The sequence below is a fragment of the Nothoprocta perdicaria genome, unplaced genomic scaffold, assembly GCF_003342845.1.
Source record: "Nothoprocta perdicaria isolate Ctin4 unplaced genomic scaffold, notPer1 scaffold_309, whole genome shotgun sequence".
Taxonomy (NCBI): Eukaryota; Metazoa; Chordata; class Aves; order Tinamiformes; family Tinamidae; genus Nothoprocta; species Nothoprocta perdicaria.
Genome location: NW_020455543.1, coordinates 28,880 through 46,078, shown reverse-complemented (window position 1 = coordinate 46,078; position 17,199 = coordinate 28,880).

Here is a 17,199-nt window from a genome sequence, read left to right as displayed (position 1 = left end):
GCAGACTGTGCATGCAAGCCCTATTGTAAAGGGGATATATAAAATATGCATCAAACATCTTCACATTCRAGTGTCTGTTGAGTCTGTAGAGAACTGAAACAAGTCTTGCATGCACAAGTCGCCTCTTTAGGTCCTGCTAACCCACATCCCCATCTCAGTGTTTATTTAAACAGTGAGCTTTTAATTCATTTTGGGAGCATCTAGAAAGGCACGGCTGAGACCGTGGTTTGGTGCCACAAGGACGTGGAGCTTGGCAAAGCCTCCAGAGCAGGGCAGAGCAGAGCAGTGCCAACCAAGGAGCTAGTCACTGGCCAAAGAAGCAGCCTCTGTCAGTAAATTGTGACTGAAAGGAGAGACGAGAAATAAATAAATAAAAAAGAGCAGTTAGCTTAAAACTTGGGTTTGCTGACCAGGACTGCAGGCGGCTCCTTAATTTCCCACGGTGGTTTATGTACCCGCAAAAGCTTGTCTCCTGCAGAGCTGATGGTTTTTGTTATGGCTCTGGGAAGTTCAGCTCTCTTTCTATCCAGATTCATCCTCACTGGCAACAGCATGAACAAGTTTTGAGCATCTTTACAATCAACGCTGTGAGGGAAAACTCAAACTTGATGGAGCCGCTACTGCTGCCAGGCTTTAGCCAATGGGTCAAAGTTGGAAGAACAACATTGTGTTTTCTTTGCAAATACAGTTGCTCACATTTATTGGTATTTTTTCTCCTGTATTTCGTACTAAAAYGGGTGTAAATTTAGAAAACTGATTTACAATGCTATTACAAAGTCTACAGTGCTGCTCAAAAATGTCATTGAAGCTCATTGAAGATGAATAAGAGGTTCTGCCTCACTGTGCTGTCTTGCATTGAGACGATTTGGGGTCACAAATTGCACCACAGAGGAACTAGCGGTTGGGCTTTTCCGTCCCAATTCAGCCTGTGATGACACTGCAGCCAAATAGCTCAGGCCTCAAGTGTGGAACAGCTGGGGACAAGTTTGCTGCCCCACTGCAAACTGCCCAGGGCAGCAGCTTAACAGGAGCATCCGGATTTGACCGCCTGGGAAGCACCTGTAGCCGTGTGTAGATCGTATTTATGGGTTCTGCTTATCCTTTGAAGTCACCAAAGAGACCAGAAGTTGAGCTTGGGCTGCAAGGAGTGCCAAAGCCTGACACTTCCTTTGGGCAGGAATGGGCTAGATGATCTCTAGAGGTTCCTTCCAACCTCAGCATTCTGTGATGAAAAAGGCTTTGAGGCTGCTTGAATATTAATATGTTATTGCAAGGTTGTTATTTACCAGTTAGGTGATGATAGCACCGATCAGTGCCGGGGTTTGAGTGGAGGGCAGCGCTGGGCAAAGAAGCAGCCTCACACTTACACTGTCAGACCCTTGTCTGGGGTCATGATGTTGCCTAACGCTGTAATTCTGCTGCTCAGGTCCAGATCAGGCGTTTCCTCAGGATGCATCTTTTCCAGTTTCAGAGAAAAAATGTTTCTGAGAATTATATTAGGCAGGTTTGGGTTATCGCTTAGTGCAGCCTGGCTGTGCTTTGTTCTTGGCACCTGCCTACAGCCGTTTGCCTGTGAACCTGCAGCATCTGCACACCTAGAGGAAGAGACACAGATGCTCAAGGGTGCTTGCTACCCGTGTGCCAAAATGTTCCCCTTATATACAGCAAATACACCTGACTGAGCTATAAACTTTGTAAAAACACAGTTTTTATCCATGGTCGGTGGAGATGTGCTAGTTTTGGGCAGCTGGTTGCTCTCATGTAGGTGACAGTGAGAGACCAAGGATGTCATTGTCAGGTGGCCTAARGAGAGAGCTGGAGAGAAGCTTCCTAGCCTGCCAGGCCAGCCCAAAACAAAAGCATTTGCAATTTCACATGTGCCCTGTACAGGAGAGGTCCTGCTGGCAAAAATGGTAGCGATTATTTGAATATCACTCAAAAGAGAGCAGCACATACTGGGGCTTGTACTTTTCAAGGGAGGAAGAGAGCCTGGGGTTTCAAGCAAAGGAAAAGCAAGTCCCACTGTGTCGTGGACAATTGTTTTCTTCTCTACATAAATATATGTTACGAGGTAATGGGTTTTTCCTTGTGGAGTAGTAGGCTCAGAGTTACAAAATATAAAATTAAGGAAGAAATATTGCCAGAATCTAAACTTGGATTTCATTAAAATGTGTTGTCATTTCACTGTAAAGTACATCTGCTACAATGTTCCAGAAGTTTTAGACACACAATAGAGCAATAAACTGTTTTTATAGCTTGGGCTATTTTCTACCATAGGTTCTYAGCACCCCTGACCCCATTTGTATTAAATTACCTCAATGCAGAAATGTTCACACACTGCAGGTAAGGAATGAACGGGTTGTTGCGGTGAGTGGACATTTTAAAAGCATCCTGTGAGATGATGAGCAGAAGTCAGGCTTATGGTATGGGCCCAACAATCCCGGGTTGGGATTTGTCCCATCCCTAAGGAGGGCATGGAGCTGTCTGAGGAGGAGGTTGCTGACTGCATTGCCTGGTCACAGTTAATGGTTAACAGCATCTTCCTCTTAAATATTTGTTCTTTTTTTCTGTCTAGGGATGAATAGCACTAAAAGAATCAAGTTTTTATTAATAAATATTTTTTGATAAAAARTTCCAAGAGATCTGACTATGTCATGCACATTTTCTATACAGCTGTACAGGTAGGCTACTCTTTGGCTTCCCACTGTCCTAAGTTACCCATATTTGGCACTCACAACCTCTATTTAAAATGGGAGAAGAATGATGGATCCCAGACCAAATCCTTCTTTCCTTCTCACTCCTGCCCCAGGATGGTCTGGACGCATGGATTCTCCCGGTGTTTTTGGCATTTCACACCAATTCTTTTATTGCGACTGAACTGCTGATAAATAAATCCTCTCTTGTTGGACTACACCCACGACAACAGTAACATTCAGCATTGTTGGGGGGTTCATGGAGCCACAGCAAAGTGCACGAGAGCGAAGCCGTACCCTGCATGGCTGAGGTCAATGCCATGTGCACCATTAGGGGCATCCTGCTTCCAGAACCACCAGAATAAAKGATTGAGCCAAACTCCTCTCCAAAGTCAGTAATTCCCTGTGGAGAGCCTGGTCAGGCACCAAGCAAAGCCCACGGCCCTACACAGCCCCCTGGACATCACAGAAACCTCTTTAGTGGCTGAACAGGCAGGTCAGGAAAGGCTGCTCTGCAGCTTTTGTTTTACCTGAATGCTCTCATGACCAGGATGCTGTTGGCTGCTCTAAATTACCAGCAATATTTTGAACGCTTCAACATAAAATGAAATGCATTTTGTGTATTACAATATCAATTAACTTTTTTTTTTTTTTTTTTTAAGAAAGGAAATGTCCATCACTGAGAATTTACAATATGTGAAGTTTGAGCCTAAAATGAATTCCAACAGCTTGCTTGCCATAAACTCCTCGGAGACACCRTGCATAGTGGAAACACTGACCTAATCTTAGCTGCAGCGGCAGGAATGGTGCCAGCAAACTGGAGTGTCCTGTAGGTGTAATGTAAGACTGAATCCGTCAGGCTGCCCAGGTTTCTATTTCTCCAAAATCAAAGGTAATTAGAACATTTCGTGTTCATTCCTTTGACTAAGAAAGACTAACCGATCTTCTGCACCGGTGACTGCTGCTGTGGGTTGTGTCGCGTTGCGTTTGGCCCAGGGGAAAAGCTGCCKGGGAAGCTCTGCCCCGGGGAGGCCCAGGGCTGTTTTGTGGCCGGTTTCAGTGTCCTGCCAGGGGCCACATTCAGGGCACGGGGAGCAAATGTGCAGCAGCCACGGATGTGTCCCCTGCGGAGGAGGAGGAAGTCGCTGCTCCTGCCTTTCCAGCTGGTCCTTGTCTTGCCACGCGGCCCCTTCCTTGCTACCCACAATGGGCCCTCCTCAAACTGAACCAAGATGAAACACATGAGCCAAGACTTCAGGCTGGCGCTGGCCACTCGGCTCTTGTCCATGTGGCCTGAGATGGGTCAGGGAGCTCCACGCAACACAAGAGGCTCCGCTGGCACGTGAGGGAGCGTAGGCCGAGGGCATCCCCTTGGAGCGGAGCAGTGGGACACAGCAGGTGACRTAAGTCCACGTGCCAGCACTTTCCAGTGACATGTAAGGCTGGCTGCGCCGCACTGGGTTGTGGAGCCTGGGTTTTCACACGAGAATTTTGCAAATGCAACATCCAGAAAATAAATGCATTGCCTCGTGTGTGGGGAGTCAGGGACATCCTGCAGATGAAGGAGGAGGAAGGAAGGAAAGAAACTCTGTAGAAAGGAGTGCATTGGAAAAAAAAAAAGAAAACTGCTCAGCTTGACATGACTTTGCAGTCAGCTCTATGTGCTGTTACACCTGTTACAAAGCTAAAAATAATTCAGATCTATTTCTATAAAACTTTTGGGCACGGAAGAGCAAGAGAAGCGGCTCTTCTCCACCTGCTTAGATTTGTCGCAAGATAAAGATTAAAACCTGCTYGTGTCTTATTTGGTCTTAGGGAATAGAAAGGCATAATAATTTCCAGCTGATATATCAATTTAATTGTTCAGATTAAAAAAAAAAAGATTATCATTTAATACTATTTTCAAAAAACAGGCATCAGGATTTTCAATAAAATAGGAAATAAGAAATATCCTCTATGAAAGGAGGTGAAATGAGAATTGCAAAAAACTTGCTAGATTCACTGGTTATTAGACTAGATCAATTAGCTCAGCACAAGTGTGATATATTTAGAGCACAGGGCCTGGTTATCGTTCAGCTCTTGCCTTCACCCCGTGATGTGCTGGCCAGATGCTCAGGTGCCATTCGAGCTGCTCTGCTGCCCATTGCTGTTTCACACTCGGGTCCGGCTTCAGCCCAGACGATACGGACCTGCGGATCGTGCGGGCTCCGGCGCGTGCGAGACGCAAGGAGGGCACCAGCCAAGAGCGGTGCTGATATTCTAAGCCGTAGATGTTACTAATCAGCTTCTAATTAGAAACACAGACTTGTCGGGCTGACTAAGAAATTCATGAATGTTCCTTCCTCCTGGGTTGCAGATGAAGCAGGAAGATTTTCATATTTGTGTTACTATAACTTGTAGTTTCTCTCTGAGCTGTGGCTAGGGGAAGCAAATGCTTTGGGAGGCCAAAGTTCCACATTTTTTGTGATTTTATCCATATATGGCAGGTGACCTCATTGGTCGGTCTCAGGTCTCAGAAGTTCTCGCTCCCTCGTGCACTTGGCATTGCCTTGATTTTATGAGCCAGAGTCCCTACGTGCATCACATGCAACACAACTACCGTTGTGTCTCTTCTAGCTTATCTGTTAGCTTATCTGCTCTTACCTGTCTGCAGATCTTATCTCTTTTTGATGCTGCTTAAGCGAGTTCTTGCAGGGACCACGATCCTCTGGTCCCGCGTGATCAGAGCCCCCGATTCCTTGGGGTGACAAAGGGCTTTGCCAGAACTCGCTGGCAGAGACCAGAGAGGGTAACTGGTGCTCAGAGTGGCTGTTTCTTGGTAGGTCTGAGAACATCAGCTAGAAGAGCTGGTCCCATCCTCGTGTCCCTCGCTGAGGGTGCCAGCCAGGCTGTGGGGATACTGCTGAAATGTGGGAAATGGCATTTTTGTGCCTGCTGTCTCCTGGCAAAGCCAKGGACAGAGCTAAAGCTGTAGCAAACAGCAGTGCAGTCCTTTACTGACACCACAGCTTTCAACCAAGGACTCCTTGAAAAAAAAAGAATCTCGTTTTCCTGGCGAGAAAGACACGTATCTAATCCACAACTGTCTCCTTGCTGCCCAACAAGAAACAGTCCCTCTGGTTTCCTAGGGAGCTGCGGGCAGAATGCAAACGGTTCCGCTTGGCAGACCGTTAAGGAGCCTTCCCCTCGCCGGAGCAGGACGCGGGCACGGAGCCGAGGGGGTTTCCACCCGTCGGGAATGCGGCCGTGCAGGGTCGCCGGGAATGTGCGAGGTGGTGCCGGGGCCAACTGTGGTCCCGCCGCTCCAGCGCTGTTCCAGGACACAAACAGGCAGGGAAAACTCCAGCTCCGCTGCTGTTTTCCTTAAAGTAAAGAGCGTTTCCGCCTGAAATTACCCTGTGTCTTCCTGCAGGCTCCTTAAAATAGCCACAACACAAAGTATAAAGGAAAAAGTGCTGGCATTTGGGTSCTGCTGAGGACAAGGTGACAATATCAAGGATGTGAGGTGAGGTACCTTTGCATTGTGTAAGCCACCTCTCATCAATGTCAAGGCCTCGGCTGATGATATTTCCTTCGGCTAAGAATAGACCAGAGAAGTATTTTAAGAATTCTAGTTGTCATGCAATTAATGGCACGGCACTTTGTCCCCGGTAGAAAGGTTTGCTTGTTTTGAGCCCTAACGGTATTTTGCATGTAAAAAAGGGGAATGGGGAATGGTTTATTGCCAGCACTTTTCCTTACAGGGGGATGAATCACTTGCATTCTTGGCAACCAAGCTCAGATTCACAAGAATGCTCAGTTTGATCAACTTCCTTCCAAACACTAAGCCTAAAGTAAAGAGGAAAAAGAAATAAAATAGAGAAAGAAACTTGGATGGGCTCGTACGCAGAAGACATTACGAGACGGACATCCAGGCAGGAAGACAGTAAATCCAGTGTACAAATTGTTTGGCCCAGAGCAAGTCACTGAGCTGCTGTTAAAAGAGGGTCCAGACTGAATAAAGAGAATAATACTGGGAAAAAAATAAGAAAAAAGGAGGAAAAAAGGAGGAAAAGAGATCTGCCCCAACCAACTGCTGGCCCTATGAGGGCTCCCTTGGCTCCTTCTGTTCCAGTGGGCTGTTTTCTGGCTCCGTCCGTTCCCAAACCTGGTGTCTTACCCGGTGCCTTTTGATCCCCCCCKCTGTTTGCCCTGGTCCGGGGGTGCCCACAGGTGCTTGCGGATTGGGGTTGTGGTGGGGCCCAGCACGGCAGCAAGCCCCAACATTTGGCTTCCTGCAGCCAGAACGGGGCTGCTCGGCTCCATCCCCTGAAATATGGGCTCACGTTAGGGAGTCTGACATGGCAGAAAGGTCATGGGGAAGAACGAGCAGGGCGGGAGGCCCGGGAGGGCCCCATGTCCCGGGGCTGCTCCGGGTTTGCTGTGTGTTCCTCCAAGGTGGTGTCGGCAGCAGGAGCCGCGCGTCCTGCTGGGTCTCCCTGCGCACGTCGTGTGCCGTAGGTTGGCGCGTGTCCCGGGAACACATCTAGCGCTCCCGAATGTGCAGCCTTCCCATCCCAGGCACACTACAATCCTCTGGCATCGGGGCAGGCTGCGTTTCTGGGAAGAAAAAGAAACCACTTAGAGAATGTGGAGACAGGCCCCAACAAAGAAGTTTGGAGGTGACATGAACCACCAGTCCAAGCTGCAAGGAGCAACACTGCGTAATCCTCAGCCTTGGAGTATTTAAGACGAGACAAAAATAGTGAAGAGGGACAGCGYGAACGCGATGCTTCCCAGCGCCGCATTCCTGCCATTCCCTCCCAGGACGGGCTTGCACGGCTCCCGCTGGCAGGGGCGGCAGCCYAGCGCGCTCTCCCTCATCCCAGCTCCAGCGGCAGGCGGCCCCGGGCGCTGCCGCAGGGAGAGCTGCTCGCCCTGCACCACAGCAGGGAAGCCGGCGTGGCTGGGGCTCTGAGCAGGGCACAGCAAGGCCGAGATGTGGCGGAGGTTGGTCCGGGGCCTAAGGCACCATTCCTGGAGAGGCTGGTCCCTGAGGTCACATTGGCCTCAATGCTGTGGCACTGGCAGAGGAAACCCCCTTGGGAGGCGCTTCCATAATGTCCGCACGTTATGGAATGTGTGAATAAACCCTGGGGCTCTGCGCTCCCGAGTGCTGGTCGTCAAAACGTGAATAGGGGCCTAAGGTGGGAGGAGAACATACCTCTGGCTGAGCTTCCATTCCCAGCAGCAGCTCAAGGGAGTCCTTCCCTCCATGCTGTTTCACATCTCACGTGCCACATCTGTCAGGGGAACCCATATATAAATATATATATATGTGTGTGTGTGTGTGTGTGTGTTACAGCTGGGGCAGGCCCCAGTGTCAGTGTAGGTAACACCTCTGCCTTCACGGGAAGCATTCAAGTAGCAATGCAACCTTAACAGAGGTGCCTGATGCTCACTCACTGAGTCAGGCTTTGCGGAGCGCTACGCACAACGTTATGGGCCAAGGCTGGGCCAGACCTGGTGCAGGTGCCTAATGGTGAAAAGCCGAGAGCCAAAGGGCAGGTTAGGCCTGGACCTAGCCTGGGGTCCCAAGGGAGCTCTCCCAGTCCAGGACCAAGTCATCATTAGGCTGGTAGATGCTGTGCTAATTTAGTGGAAGCAGAGTTGGGGACCCTTTGGAGCTATCACAGCAATAAACCCAGAAAAATCCATGGAGATTTTTCATCCTTTGAAAGTTTTCTGGGAATATTTGTCACTAAAGGCTCCCAGAAACGAGAGGACAGACAGGGTCACCCATTCTGCTCCCATACGGCTGAGTCGGCGGCTTGCCCGGACCGGCACYGTTACCAGGGCATCTTTTCAGCCCTTGCAGGAGATCTTATCTGAAATCTTAATTGAGGCCCATTTCGGTTATCCAAGGCCATTTTTACCCTGCTCGAGCTCAAGCCATTGAAATGTTTTAATTAACGAGCAAACACAGTCTGTCGTGTTCTCTGCGTGACGCACAGAAATCTGTCTGCTTCCTCCCCTAGTACAGTACAGCGTGTCTGAGCCACCGGCTACTATAATTATGGTGGGATAAACATCCATACGGCACTGTAAAGGTGAACTGGGTGCTTTGCAAACAATACCAAAGTGCCCGCCTCATTCCCAAAGAATTCAGGGTGAAGAAAAGCCAGGAGGGGATTGCGCTGAGGGAACAACCGCGTCCCTTGGAGGCCAGGAGTCGCTGGAGCAGCAGGTCTGAGCTCTGCAGAGGGACAAGGGAGGCTGCTGGGGTGGATGAAGCAACAGAAATGCTGCGGMCTCTTGTCTGGTTTGCCAGGGACCCTATGGATTAGCTTTGGAGCCACTCAATCCCCACGTGCATCCCCACCTGTAAAATTGGTATTACTTTGCTGTGCATATACGTGGCTACCGAAATAGAGGCCGGCTGCAGAAGGGAGGCTGGGAGGGGAGAAGGGAGCACCGGGAGGCACACGGGAAGCAGGAGACGGGAGCAGGGAGAATGAGAGAGAAACACAAAGAGGGAGAGCTCCTTGTGCTGGGGCAGGCAGGGAGCCGAGGAAGAGGTTAAGACACAAGATGGTCTCCACAACACGTCGGGGGAGAAGAACGTAGATTAAGAACCTTTTGGGTTCTTAGGAGGACAGGAGAGCCCGGAGAGCAACCAGGAGTAAATAAGAGCTCCTGGAGGAAGCGATGGCCGAAGTGCAGAAAAGAACTGTGGTCATGGTGATGGGAAAGCAAAGGCCGCTTCGGGAAGCAGATACGGAGACAAGCTAAAAGCTTCAGGCTAGGCCTTTAAAAAGCAGGGATGTGAAGTAGGAGAGACCTGGGCCGGATGGAAGATCATTTTCCCCCGGGAAGGGCAGAGGCAGCAGTGCCGGGGGCCGCGGGCCGCGAGCGCCGCTCTGGAAAGGCTGCGGCTCCCGGGAGTCCCCTCCGCACGCTGGCAGCACCAGGGCCTCCTGAGGAGGCCAGTGGGCACCGAGCGGAGCCGAGAAGCTGCTCCCCACACATCAACCCCTCTCGCTTGGGTTTGATAACGTTTCACAAGGTTTCTTGAGAAGCACCTCTTAGGTCTCCCCGCTCCTTTTGCTCCACGCACAACGGATGCTTAAGCAGACCTGGCACACATGGAAACTCGGAACAAACCCTGAGCCTGCCCTACAGCTACAGCCGCCCCGAGGACTCGGCCTTGCCGAGAGCGTTAGGACACTTGGAGTTATCYGTGGTTGTGTGAGAGGGGGGAAGCAGAGGCAGGAGCAATTAGACTGGCTTTGTTAGGCTGAAGCGGGTACAAAGGAGGAGGAACTGCCAGGACGTGCAGCCAGGGGCGGCCCAGGCCTAGGGACAACTCGTAGAGCAAAGCCAGGGCAGCTGAGGGGCCTTCCGTGCTGTCACGACATGCGGCTCTAAATCAATTTGTTGTGATTGGTGTGTGTCCCYCTTCGCTTCGATTCACATTACAATAATGTTATTATTTATGTGTTTATGACAGTCCAAGATTTATGGCAGGCCTTGCCCATTAAAGCTACAGAGTCGGGTCACTGGAGATTGCCATTATAATCAAATTCTGTSTTTTATTTAATTATTTGCAAATCACTTATTATCCACTCTGCAGCTTTAGTGACTGATGATGAATAAAAATCACCCCTGATATTCAAAGCCTCTATTTTTTTCCTTTAATTGGGAGGCTAGCGCCGACCCAGGACGCAAAGGTAACAAACCACAGAGACTAAACAGCTAGAGATTGAAACTGCTTCCAGCAGTGTGGTGGAGCTCTTTAGATTAGCCAGTGAGTATTCCTGAAGGGAGCTAAAAACAGTGGCTGGCGTGGGAAGAAAGTTCAAAATAGATGTAGGTTGAAAGACTGTGTGGAAGACCAGGAGACAAGCGGTGATAATGATAGTCATCAAATGGGAACATGTGGTTGTGAAGCATTTTTAGAGTGAAGAGTGTTTCAGTCTGGATAGTGCTTTCATGTTTACATTATTCTGTGATGATAATCCAGCACAGCATTATGGACAGTTTGGGGCTTTTCACACTCTCTTTTTACACTTTTTTATTGCATTTGGGGTGAGGGGCACCCAGAATTTCCCCCCCACCTTTTTAGGGGCTGTAACCAGAACCCGATTTCCATGAAACTTTCAGCTGGAAGGTGGCAGTTTGAGCCATGTGGACGGCAAGCCCCGTCATGCTGGGCTATGGCAACAGTCACCCCATCCTTCCATCCTGGTTTTGATTGCACCAACCGATCTGTCGGAGTCAAGCCAAGTTTTTCCATTCATTCAGGTCACCCAGCTCACATGCAATAACRAATACCTCTTTTCAGCTTCCCGGTGTCCTTCTTTGCTGATAAAGATATGTAAGGACATGCAAAGCACACAAGGTCTCAGCTCCCAAGTACACAGAGGTGCGACTGTAGCTTTTCTTCTGCTCAGGATCTGTCTCTGAACAAAATACGTCAGATTTGTTGACTGGAGCTTCATGCTCTGCCTTGAGATGCCCTGACAAGTTGCTTGTTGTTTTCTTATTCAGCATATTTGATATATAAGAATGTATGTAGCTCAAGCTCTCTTAGAGTTTTCCTTTAGTGCTTTAAATTGCCCTGTCCTTTTTCGCGCTGCGTATTACTGATGTCAGGCTGTGGTCTGTCTAGTTCTCTTCCTCTGCACTGTCTATGTGTCTTTTTCTTATCCCTGATTGTACTTCCTTGCCCATCTGTACTACTATTTTTATTGTCTTTGAACACACATTAATAGCACTTTCAGACACATGTCAGTGCCCGTTTTTCTGTCCCATCTATTCCTYTACTTTGTTCCATGTCCAGTTTTCTTTCAGAATTTAATCAGTTGAAATTCTCTGTTGGGTTATTCTTCCTCTTTTGAGGTGATTTGGTCATAATAACAAGGCTTACAGGGAACAATCCGAATCTTGCTGAAAGATCTGCTCCAAAGCTCATTACCATGGTCTCTATTTTTTGATAATATTCCAGCTTCCTTGCTTTTACAGACTGCAGGAGATCCAGTAACATCTTAGAATGGGGATGGTTTCCTTCGAATCCCTCATCTACCCTAAAATGAACAGTATGTTGGGAAACCCAAATATGTCCAAATTATATCTGACACTTTCTTATAGCATGTCATTTTCTGAAGCCTTTTTCCTTGTATTACTTTTGAGAAGGCAGCCTATTAAAAGCGCTAAATTCTGACTCAGTTCTGCCCTTTTGCTGGGAAGGAACCATTTCCATGTCTCTAGGYTGAAATGGTCATAGCCTACCTGCTTTTATGTGCCAGGGATCCTGGACTGATAGTCCTCTCTGTTGAAAATCCTTGTTAACACATTTACTCTCTCTGGCAATTCCTCCGGCGTAGTTTTAGGACCAGGAGGCTCCTTATGTGTTTCTAAGATGTGGAGACCCTGAAGCTTTCTGAAATGATCCGGCTCTTTGTGCTGAGGAGGGTTAGGAAGAACGGTGCTAAAATGCCTGCAACTCAGCTTAGTCTGCGAGCAGATGGACGTGGGTTTCTGAACAACCCTGAGGCTGTCCCGCCTGTCGTGCCTGCTCCGTCTGCTCCAACGTTTTGCCAGCAGAGCCCYRGAASAGGCTGCCCAGGGAGGCTGTGGAGTCTCCTTCTCTGGAGATCTTCCMAAGCCGCCTGGCTGCCACCCTGTGCCCCGTGCTCTGGGTGTCCCTGCTGGAGCAGGGGGTTGSACTGGGTGATCTCTAGAGGTCCCTTCCAACCTCARCCAGTCTGTGATTCTGCCCACRAGCAAACTCCTGTCTGGTCTCTCCAGGGAGATGTCCAACAGGTACGTTTGGGAGGGTGACATTCAAGCAGGTAACTAACTGAAAGTGCCCATTTCTAGGAGAGTTTTGCTCACAGCTGTTTGGGGCTTCCTTTGAGTAGATGACACTGTCACATGAGTCATCTTGGTCTCTTCCCATGGGGTCTTATAGCAAAAAACTCACATTTCTCCTGTGCACGACAACAAAGAGCTACTCAATGGATAAAGCATGTGGCATTTTATGCTGATATAGTGACTTATTCCTGTATTCCCTCCAAATATGTTAACGTACATCACTACTTCATGAGATAAAACAGCCCGAGGTGCAATCTGGAGATCTTCCAAAGCCGCCTGGCTGCCACCCTGTGCCCCGTGCTCTGGGTGTCCCTGCTGGAGCAGGGRATTGCACTGGGTGATCTCTGGAGGTCCCTTCCAACCTCAACCGTCCTGTGACTCTGGGATTCTGGGACTGCAGTGCTTAGCAGTGGGTCTCCCCTTGTCACGGGGTTCACMCAGACGTAGCCAGTCACGTTATGTCCTGCAAAGCAAAACAGAGAAACAAAGGCGGCCGAGGGAGCCCGGTTCAATGTCAGCTAAATGCGACACCGTTTCTTTGCTTCACAGGTTTCAGGCTTCCTACACACCGGCCGTATCACAGGAAATAGGAGGTTTCTTTCCCTACAATCAAATGCTGGTACCAGAACACAGCACAACACGGGATTCAAGTTAATACTTGAACCATATTGAAAATGTCCTTTCCTTCTAAGCTCACTTGAAAATATGTTAGTTAATTAATTAAATTAAATTAAATTAAATTAATTAATTAAATAGTTAATTAAAAAGACAGGAAAATAAATTCCTTAGTAACCAACAGTTTTAAAATTCATAAATCAGTTAAAATGCAAATTTGACAGATATTTTCTAAAATGGTATTTTTCCAGAGCTACACAGGATCTAATACCAGGCATTCTGAATAGGGCCAGTAACCTGTCAGAGAAATGAGCACAGCTTTCATTTAAATTCTAAAGCCAATGCTGCCGCGGGGTTTTAGGGCATCAATATGAAATTAAGAGCTCACAGAGACAGCTCTTTGTCCAGGAGTTTCCTAGACCTTCCCAGCACGGGGCTCCTTCCCCTTTCCTTGCAGCCGGGGGACCTGGGGTGCAGCAGTTCCGTGTTCGGCCGAGCCTCCCCAGGCCCAGCAAGGGACAACGGATGGAGGAAAGGGGGACCCYGGGACTGCTTTATGCGGCTCCCTCCCCAGCTCCCGAACCCCTTTTTCCTTGCTGCCCCAGCCAAGGGTTGGACTGCGCTCCCGTTGCTCCCACCCCACTCCCTCCTCCCTGGAAGGTGACTCATTCCGGGCGCCTGTGGTGGAAGGGCAGAGCTGGGTGAGGGATCCCACTGTGCTGGAAGGTGCCAACAGCTACTGGGCCTCTGATGAGCAGGGAGTCACACACCAGGCTGGCGCCTGCTGCACGCCCTCACCAGCGCTCCCTGTGTCCTGCCGTGCCCCTTCCCAGTTTCTCCAGGAGCAGAGGGTTGCTGCCCCTAAAAATGCCCCAAACAGGTCCCGCTTGTGCTCCCGCTGGAGTCAATGATTGACAGGAGTGTGGGGTGGGGTACAGAGTACATAGGAACACGTTTTCCCAACGTTTTTGATATTCTGAGTGAAGACTGTGAAGCCAGCCTGACTCTCCAGAATGTCTCTCCTGTGACAGTGAGCCTGRGTTCATGATTTATCTGCAAAATGCAGGCAATTCCTTGTCCTATTCCATCCCCTTGTGCTGAAGTTAAAGGTATTTCTRAAGCACCAGCTCTTACATTTTCTACACTGTTGTTATCAAAACAGAAAGTCAGGATCATCTCACAGAAATAGTCCTGATTCGGAAAGCACACAGATCCCTTCCTAACCCACAGCTAGAATTCAGTTAGTATTTGTGTTCTTCCCTATCCCGTTACTGGACCATTGAGCCTGACTTTGGCTGCCATGAATGTCAGTTTATGTCACTGTCAACGTGTCCCCACTCCTAGATGAGGTTTCCTGCATTCGGCTGGAGAACAAAGACTCAGAACTCCTGTTTTTAACTGGTTTTGCACTGGGGATTTGGGAAGAATAACTCCCTGGTATCAGCAAGCAAAATAGGTTTGTTTAAAATCAGGATGTTTCATTTCTTCTTTCCTTGCACATCACCTGTTTCATATCAGCGGCTTGTTCTAGACAAGTTCTTGCAGTGAAGGATGCCACTGCCTGCAAAACGACCTGCGTGTATGCGTGTGCTCATACACAAGTAAGCTCACAGACTCAACAGCTTTTATGTTTGCGTTTCCTCTTTGGAAAAGGCAGAGAATTAGGGGTTATGAGGGATATTCTTACTTGACCTTTCTGTTCTGCAGTTTTCTGAATGGGTTCAAAGCACTTTATTGGCTTCCAATACTGTGTAAAGAAAAACCTCATCCACCCACACCGCAATTATTTGGTTGCTGGGAGTATTTTTAGCAGCACGACTTGGTAATTGCTCCCAAACATAATAGTTCAGAGTCRCACCGTGGCCCAGGTGCTGGTGTGCGGGGAGGGCACGGAGCTCCTCCGGGAGCAGGCGGGAGGGCAGGGAAGCTCCTGCTTCCCTGATGTCTCGGGTGGGTGGCAGTGGGTGAAACCCGCACAGCAGGGCAAGAGCTGAATGCTGGAATCCTCACAGATCCCACGGAGTCCTGGGAGCATCCCCCGGGCTAGTCTGCAAAGGGCCTCGCTTGTGCAGCAGGGCAGCGTTACTCCCTTCATGCAGCATCTTTCCTCCCGGCAGCGTCTCGGGAAGCATCGCTTCCAACACAGTTGGAAGAAAGACTGGAATGATACACAGCAGTCTCCACATACTTAATCAGATCATGTTTTAATGGAGAAGCTGAATCTCATTCCTTTAGTTCTTGGGGAAGATGATTCCTAAAGAGATTGGGCTTCTCAAGGCTAAAGGTACAAACAGTGYGAGAGGCTGCTGGTCTGTGCTGGTCTCTTGGAAAACACGTGGCAAGCAGAAAGKGCACTCGGCTGCATCCGGAGCGGGGAAATAGTCCAGCTGAGTTTCATTTCCACATGGACTGGTATGCAAAACGAAAACACAGAGCCTAGAAGGAGAAAAATAAAATATCTATTTTACTTAGATTTAATAATGCAGACGACAGCCACATCTTAAGAAGGGACATGTTAGCACACAGAAAGGATTTTTTATTTCGATGCTGTTCCTTTAAGCCYGAACAATATTTATTGGGAAAAGGTCTCAAGCCATTGAGCAATCCCGAGTTTGGGCAACCACGTTGCTGTGCTKCATGGCTGAGGCATAGCAGCAATTCAGAAAATGAAGCCACGCTGCATCTGTCGCATCATTTAAAAATTACTTCAGTTTTGCCGGTATTTGCAGATTGCAAAAGGCGCCTTTACCTTGCAACAGCGTCAGCGTTGGAATCCGCTCTGAACCCAGTGGCTTTCCTTAGCTCCCCGGAGCTGGAGATTTCCTTCCTCCTCCCCCTGCAACAAATTCCAGTCAATGACACTACTGAAATTCCGACAGGAATTTATATACAGTAAGTGCCTGAGCTCAGAGGAGACGCTCAGCAATTCCTGCGCACCAGGCTGCGTTTCTTTTCTCATGAAATACAGCCCTTTACTTGCAGCCACTTACCATTAATCCCCCTCTCTTCCCAAACCAGCCTCATTTATTGACAGTTTGCAGGGTGGAAATTAAAGGGGAAAGAAAGAAGATGATAAGCAGGCTTAGAGAAAGAACTTTAGGTAGGTGAACAGCGTTCCCCACAGAAACRTCCTAGAAGGTCCCTGCCCAAACGGGGACCCCGGCCACGCCTGAGGTCCGCAGGGCTGGCACGAGAACCTCCGGGATCCATCTCAGGGCTTCTGCCCCGCATTTCCCTGCTTACTGCCCTGGATTTGCGTTAACGTTCCCGTTGCGTGTCCCTGCGGGGCCGGGAGCCTCCCCGCGCCGGGCGCGGCTGGCGGGAACGGGAGGGGACGGTCCCGGGTTGACGGTCAGTGCCGGGGACCGAAGGGAGCGCTGGGAGCGGGGCCGGGAACGGGAACGGGACCGGGACCGGGACCGGGACCCTCCCGCTGCCGCTGCCGGGGCGGCCTCGCGCTCCCGGCGACGAAAACGAACACCTCCAGCAAACACCTGCACAGGAATTAACACCCCCCAAAAAATCCCTCTCCCCAACACCCCGAAAGGAAAAATAGTAATAACAAAAAACTCCTCAAATAGGCATTTTGAGACTTTTTTAAAAAGTGGAAAAGCGCCAGGAAACCCTGAGGAATACTGTTCGTGGAGAACTTTCATGTTAAAGCTGGCCGTTAAAACGAGCTGGTGTGTGTGTGGGGGGATCCCGCTAACCTCAGCCCCCGTTTCCCGGCCCGCCGCCGCGCGGAGCTGCCCGCGCCATTTCCCCCCGCGCTGCTCGGGGCAAGGCGGGGGGAGGAGAAACCCCCATGGACGGTTTTGGGTGACCCCAAGGAGGGGGCGGTGAAGAAGGGGGCGCCCCCCCGGGTCCGCCCGGTCCCTCGCGGCGCTTCCCGCCGGGCGGGCGAGGCCCCTCCCCCCGCTGGAATGCGCGGGCGGTGACGCGCGGGTCACGTGGCGCGCGCGGAATGCCAACAATGTGGCCCCCGTCCCGCGCGCGCCCCGCACTCGGCGCCCGCCTCGGCCACGGCCACGGCCAC